Raw genomic sequence first — 7,490 nt, forward strand, 5'->3', positions numbered from 1 at the left:
TGAATATACATGTCCTACTTATAGCTGAACATTCTATAGTCTTTTAGTCTCTGTGTGTAAACCAGATGTAGGTCTCTATATTAACTACAATCTACGCCAAGAAGAAGCTCCTCTCTTAAAGACTGAGAGGTGTGTTACTTAATGGTATAAAGAAAAAAATTTAGAACAGGTTAAAACTATGCCCATTTAGAAGAATAATAGTATAGTTTCTTCCCTAGGGCCTTTAATCTAGCCAGATATAGAGTTTTAGACCAGTTAACATCACCACACATAATGTCTAATAAAACATTAGAAACACAATGATAGATGAGATATTCAAGATCAGAGAAAAGAATTAATGAAACAGAAATAGAAATAACAGCACAAATAATCAATGAAACTGAGAGTTGATTCATTGAAAAGATTGACAAATCTTTAGCCAAATAAACTAAAAGACCCAAGTGAATAAAGTTAGAGATTATAAGGGAGACCTTGCAAGAGACATCAGTGAGCCCAGAAGATCAGAAAGACTTACTTTACAAAAAATCTGTATCCCACCAAATGGAAAACATGAAATAGATCAATTTCTTAGTTCATATGAACTACCGAAGTTAAAGCAAGAAGAGATGAAAAATGAAATTAAACAGATTCCTCAAAAGCAACAAAATTGAAACGGTAACTAAAAACCCAGCCAGGGCCTGGGAGTTGTTATCTGGGAAGAGCATTTGCTGTTCTTTCATAGGACGAGGGTTCAGTTCCCAGATCCCAAATGGTGGCTAACGACTCTCCGAAGAATCAAACGCCATCTTCTGGGCTCTGAAACACAAGCTAAGCATGTGGCAAACATACATACATACATACATACATACATACATACATACATACATACATACACACACACACATACATACATGCATACTACATACTACATACTATAAATATATATAATTATTTTTATTACATGAACCTGAATGTATGAATGCAGGAATCATACATTCGAATGATGATGATGATGATGATGATGATGATCCAAACTGAAAAGAGATAAAGTAAAAATGTAAAGCCCAGATGGATTTGCCACAGAATTCTTCTGAATCTTTAAAGAAAAACTAAAGCCAATGCTTCTCAAATTATTCTATTTAAGAGAAAAGGAAACACTGCCACCAGATCTTTTTTAAAAGCTAGCATTATGCTAATACCTAAATCAGGTAAAGACAGAACCAAAAGATGAAAATTACAATTTCCCTGAGAAACATATGTGAAAATTCTCAATAAAATACTTTTGAAATCTAAATTCAAGTACACATTTACAGGATCATTCACCAAGGTCAAGTTCAACCTCATCCCAGAGAGGCGGGAATGGTTTAACAGACATAAATCAATAAATCGCATGATTATCTCATTCAATGCTGAAAAGGTCTTCAACAAAAACCAACATCCCTTTGTGACAGAGGGTAATATACAGGAGGCCCATGTCCAACATCATCCTAAGCAGAGACAAACCCAGAAGCATTTCTTCTAAAATTAGAAATAAAACAAGGCTTTCTCCATTCTTGTTAATTACACCACTCGAAGTCTTAGCTAGAGAGCAATAACACAAGAGATGAAGATTGCAAAGGAATGAAAAGGAGAAGTCATGATTCTATACATAAAAAACCAAAGACTCCACCAGAAATATGTATAAATACAAACATAAAGTAGCAAATAACAAAACTAACACAGAAACACCAGTAACTTTCCTATATAGCATTAACTGATACCAAGAAAGAAATTGGGGAAATGACACAATTCACAGTACACACACACACAAACACATCACAAGGAGCTAAAAGACTTGTATAATGCAAACTTTAAGACAAAAAAAATTGAAGAGGATATTAGAAGGTCAAAAGACTTCCCATGCTCATGGGTTGGTAATATGAATATCATGAAAATAGTCACCTATTTTCTATCTGTGCTTTCATAGGACCAATGTTCATTTCCCAGACCCCATGTGGCAGCTAACAATTACCAGGGTATTTATATGATCTGTGTAATGCCCACAAAAATTCTTATATAATTCTTCACAGAAATTGAAAAATAATCTCAAAATTCATGTGAAAGCTTGAAAGACACAGGACAGCAAAAGAAAAAGAAAAAAACAAGAACAAACCAACAATTAATCAATAGGTCCGTGCAATACTAAAGAGATTCTGTAAAGGACACGGTCATTCAATAAAGAGGCAGCAGATAAACAACAAATCTCCATTATTTATACGTCTGAGGGTTCTTCACCAGAACATACAAAGAGCCAGAAAATTAAACACAAAGAAAACAATGCAGGTGAGCATTGGGGCACGGAGCTAAGCGAAACATTCTCAAAGGAGGAAGTAAGAGTGGCTGAAATCTTCAAATGTTCAAAATCTTTACCTATCAGAGAAATGCAAATCAAAACTACGTCGAGATTTCATATTCATATTACATCTATGTAGGACAGTAGATGCTGCCCAGGCAAGTGGTGAGGAGAGAACAGGTATTCACTGTTTGTACAAACACAAACTGGTACAGCCACTATGGAAACTTCATGTGTGAAGTTTCCTCAAAAAAGCTAGAAACAGATGTACCATGTGACCCAGCCTTTTCCCTTCTGGCCATATCCCCAAAGGACTCTATTTCCTACCACACAGGCACTTGCTTCTCCATACTCATCATTGCTCTACTCACAGTAGCCAAGGAAGGGAAACAGCCCAGGTGTCCGTCAGCTGATGAGTAGACAGTGAGAATGGGGTGCATGGAAGGCTATTATTATATTATATATAGCTTATTACACACAATGGAATATTATCATCATATTACACATTTTATCTGACATATTTTACACAATGAAATACTATTTAGTGCTGAAGGATCACCTTCCAGCATGAAAGAAAAATAACCATGAGTAATCATTGCAATATCGCAACCAGAAGAGTTTGTCGATCATTCTGTAAGCGAAATTGGTTATTTTCAAAGGTTTTGGTATCCACAGAAGGATTAAAAAGAATATTATGCCAAATGTTAACAGTGGTTGAATCCACTTGTGTGTTAGGTGATATTGTATTTGGTCACCCTTCAACATTTCCGTGTATTTAAAACCTTCCAAGGTTAAGCACACAGCTGCGTAATTCCCAGTGAGGTGACTGGCATCAGAATGGGCCAATAGACCTGGAACAGAACAGAAAGCGTATATACATGTAAAAATGCATATATAGAAGAGCACATACATATATCATATCTATTTATATAATATGTGTATGTTTCTGAACTAGGAAGGAGGAGAAAAAGAGAGTCAGTGGAACAAAGCATCTCTAAGGCAGAAAATTATCTTCATGGTTTTATACTGGCAGGCCCATGTCGTTACAGATTTGTACAAATTTACAGAATATTTCCCACAAAGAATGAACCCCAGTGTAAACTATCAGCTTTGGGTGATGATGTGTCAGTGTAGGTCCATCAGTTGTAATAAATGCACTGCTCTGGCAATGATGTTGAAAACCGCAGAGTCTGTACATTTGTGCAATGACGGGGAATATATGAGAAATCTCAGTTCCTTCCGATCAATTTTGCTGTGAACCTACAATTACTGGAAAATAGCCTATTATAACAAAATTTAGTAGGCCAAAGGACATTCCATATATAAAACAAGGGCAAAGATATGTCACTATTACAAAGGAGTAGAAAGCAACAGAGTTCTGAGATGCAATTTGATTAGTGTAATGATTAGCCCTGAAATATTCAAGGATGCAAGACCACCAAATGTTAAGGGAAAAAAGTTATCACAATGCTAACAACAGAGTTAGTCTCATTATAGTGAGGTTTTAAAATGCTAAGTATAGAACAAAACCACTACAGAGGCAGGAAACAGATTTCCTATTAAGAAAGAAGATTTTTTTTTATAAAGCTGAGAATATAGTTCTCAATTTAATACTTAACACAAGAGGATGGTGGGGAAAGCATTCAAACATCTGAGGAAAGGAAGCCAGAATTCTATAATCAGGAAAGACAGAAATGAATTTGAGGGGAAGATAAAGACTGTTTTGTCATTCGAGACTCAGATGATTTACCTCCCACATATTCAGAACAAGACACAAAGGCAGTAAGAACTGAAGAAAAAGAGCTCAAAAGAAAAGAGAGACAAACAAGGGGGTTTTAGCATTGAGACATCATCCCTTAATCATCAAGAGTTACGGATATGAACTCACATCTCTTCCCTATTTAGAGTTCAGCTACTCAGAACGCCAGAACGCTGCCATGCTCTTTACTGAACTAGAGACACAGCAGAGAGGAGGAGTTTAAGTGATAGGGAGTAGGGCATGAATGGCCACAGCATCAACAAGGGGAAAACCATATGTCCTTAAGGGAACAAATGAGTGATGGACCGTGAAAGGAAAAATGTCCAAATCAGAATCTTCCCTAGCAAGTACTATGAGCAAAACTAAGGGACTGGAGAGATGGCACAGAGTCAGGAGTGTGCACTAGTAGAGGACTAGAATTCAGTTTCCCAGCAATCACATTGGGTACCTCACAATTGCCTGTAACTCCAACTCAAGGGATCTGACACCCTCTTGCGGCACTTATGGGTACTACACTCATGTGCATGGACACACATGATAATTTTTTTTTTGCAATTTTCTTATTGGTTATTTTATTTATTTACATTTCAAATGTTATCCCCTTTTCTGGTTTCCCCTCCGCAAACTCCCTAACCCATCCTCCTCCCTCTGCTTCTATTAAGGTGCTCCCCCACCCACCTACTCTCATCTCACTGCCCTAGCATTCCCCAACACTAGGGCGTCAAGCTATTACAGGACCAAGGGCCTCCCTTCCCATTGATGCCAGACAAGACCATTCTCTGCTACATATCCAGCTGGAGCCATGGGTTCCTCCATGTGTACTCTTTGGTTGGTGGTTTAGTCCCTGGGAGCTCTGGTGGGTCTGGTTGGTTGATATTGTTGTTCTTCCTATGGGGTTGCAAACCCCTTCAGCTCCTTTAGTCCTTCCCCTAACTCCTCCATTGCGGTCCCCATGCTCAGGCTGAAAACTCTTCTTTTGAAGATTCACCATTCAGGCCATAGCCATTTTAATTAGTCCATTTGTTTTCTTAACTTCACAGTTTTTGAATACTTTGTGTATTCTGGATATTGATTCTCTATCAGATGCATAACTAGCAAAGATTATAGCTCTGTAGGCTTCCCCTTCACTCAGTCAATTGTCTCCTTTACTATACAAAAGTCACAGAGCTTTATGAGGTCCAGGCCCCATTCGTTGACCTTAATTCCTGAGCACGGGTGAAAGGAGACTCGTTCGGAAAGCCCGTCCTGTTCCGAATCCTCTATCTCGAACTGCCTGTGATTTCTTTCATCCTTTACAGTATTTCAGGGTTCACGCTCAGTCTTTGATCCATTTGTAGTTGATGCTCATGCAAGATGATAAATATTCGTCCCGTGTCATCCTATTACATTCGAACATCTGATCTTCCTGGCACGATTTGATGAAGATGCTCCCTTTTCTCCAGTGTGTATTTTTGGGGTATCATTGTCAAAGCTTAGATCGCCATAAGTACATATGTACTCATTTTTGTGTGTTCTATTTTGTTCCATTGGGTCTACATGACTGCTTTGTGGGAGTACAATGATGTGCCTATTACTGTAGCTTTGGATTTAAAATACAGTTTGATGCTGGAAATATGGTATGGTAATCCTTCCCACAGCATCTTTTCTGCTTTGGGTTGCATTGTCTACCTGGGGTCTTTTGTGATTCCACTTGAACTTTATCTGTGAAAAAACTGTTGTGTGATTTTTTTTTAAATTCAGGATTGTGAATATGTAAATCGTTTTCAGAAGATGATTATTCTTTTCCACAATAGTAACTGTATCAAGCAATATATAGGAGGTCCTTAGGTCTTCTAGGGTTTGCTTCAGTCTCTTCAGAGATTTTCAGTATTCACTGCAGAGTTTTGTTTTGTTTTGTTTTCACCTTTTTGGGTTTTTTTTTTTTTTTTTGCACAAATTAAATGCTGATTCCACCACTCTGTCACATTCCTGGGTCCTTCACCAATGCCACATGAAAGAAAAAACAAAAGCAAAACAAATGAAAAACTGAAATTAGAATCACTAATGTTATCAAGGCGGGGAGCAAATAAGTTAACATCTAGCAGCCATCAGCAAGAGGACAGCAAGGACAATGCTGTGACAGGAAACAGAAGGTTGCTAGAAAGCTGTACTCAGAGTCTCACATCAGCAAATCCGCTCCTGCGTGGAGTGGAACAAAACCAGATCGTTTCCTGCTAAGGTGATAGAAATGCCCGCTCTTTTCCGAATACTGTGGAAAGGCAAATGTGTGTGTCGTGGTAATTCTACCCGGCTGTTACAGAGCAGGCCAGGAACACATCTATGGGATCAACTTCAGTGCAGTCCACTCTGCTTTGATGAGGCTTGGGTTCAGCTCCCAATCTCGATGGCGTGACACAGTCTCCTGTGAGAATACTCAGAAGGTGTCTTCTTAAATAACAAACCTATTTTTAGTGGTGGAGCCGCTCTTTGTAGTTGTGTCTGCGTGGGACTGATAACCAATCACTATCTTCGGAGGAAGTCCTAACCTTGCCTTGTGTACCCTCACAATGTGTGTGACTACATCTCTGTTTTTGCATTCAGTCCTCCATATTGAAATCTTATCACCTTTATCTCTAACATTGACAACAGCTTCACAGACGTCATCACTGTAGTCACCAAAAGATTCTCCAACAAGGCGCAGCAGTGTCTCTAGTTAAACCTGATCGAGGTCACTTCGTCTCTGCTGCTTGTTCAGTGTAATTAGCCATCGTCCTCCCCGTTTGTTTTCCTCATCTTCCCACATAGACTCAATACCATCCTTAAAAAGTGAGTAGTCACAGCCAGGCATTAAATTACCAGACAACTGGATATGGTTGTATAGAGCTCAAAAGTCCTCAACAGTATCAAACTTAGAGGTCAATCGAAGGTTTGCTTGCCAAGTTTTGCTTTTATCATTTTTAAAAAAAAAAAAAAAACAGAGTGTCTACCTGCTCTGTAGAGGGTGTTTAATATAGTGCTCTGGGTTAGCAACCTCTTGATTAGACTCTGTTTCTTCCTCTTCCACAGGTGGGGGATTTCCTGTTCCACAGGAAATGGATGGTTTCCGGTTCCACAGTCGCTCGCCATCTTAGAGCGATCTCATTTTTTTTTTTTAACCTTCTCGATTAGGCTTACTCCAAAGTTTTTTTTCTTTCAAATATCATGAATGGGAGTGTTTTCCTGATTTCTTTCTCAGCATGTTTGCTATTAATATATAGAAAGATAGCTAAATTTCATAAATTGATTTTTGTATTCAGCTACTGTGGCAAAAATGTGTTCGTTATTTCTGAAAGCTTTCTGGTGAACGTTTTGGGATATGATATGGATAACATCATATCATCTGCAAATAGGGATAATTTGACTTCTTTTCCTATTTACATTTTTCTTTTAGCACTATACTGA

The 7,490-nt window shown here is 38.2% G+C and overlaps 1 pseudogene; it reads right to left on the reverse strand.

Moving 5' to 3' along the window:
- Positions 1 to 6,378: 6,378 nt before the first annotated feature.
- Eif4e-ps2 (eukaryotic translation initiation factor 4E, pseudogene 2) lies at positions 6,379 to 7,009 on the reverse strand (annotated as a pseudogene).
- Between the last annotated feature and the right edge of the window lie 481 nt (positions 7,010 to 7,490).

The sequence above is a fragment of the Rattus norvegicus genome, chromosome 1 (assembly GCF_036323735.1).
Source record: "Rattus norvegicus strain BN/NHsdMcwi chromosome 1, GRCr8, whole genome shotgun sequence".
NCBI lineage: Eukaryota > Metazoa > Chordata > Mammalia > Rodentia > Muridae > Rattus > Rattus norvegicus.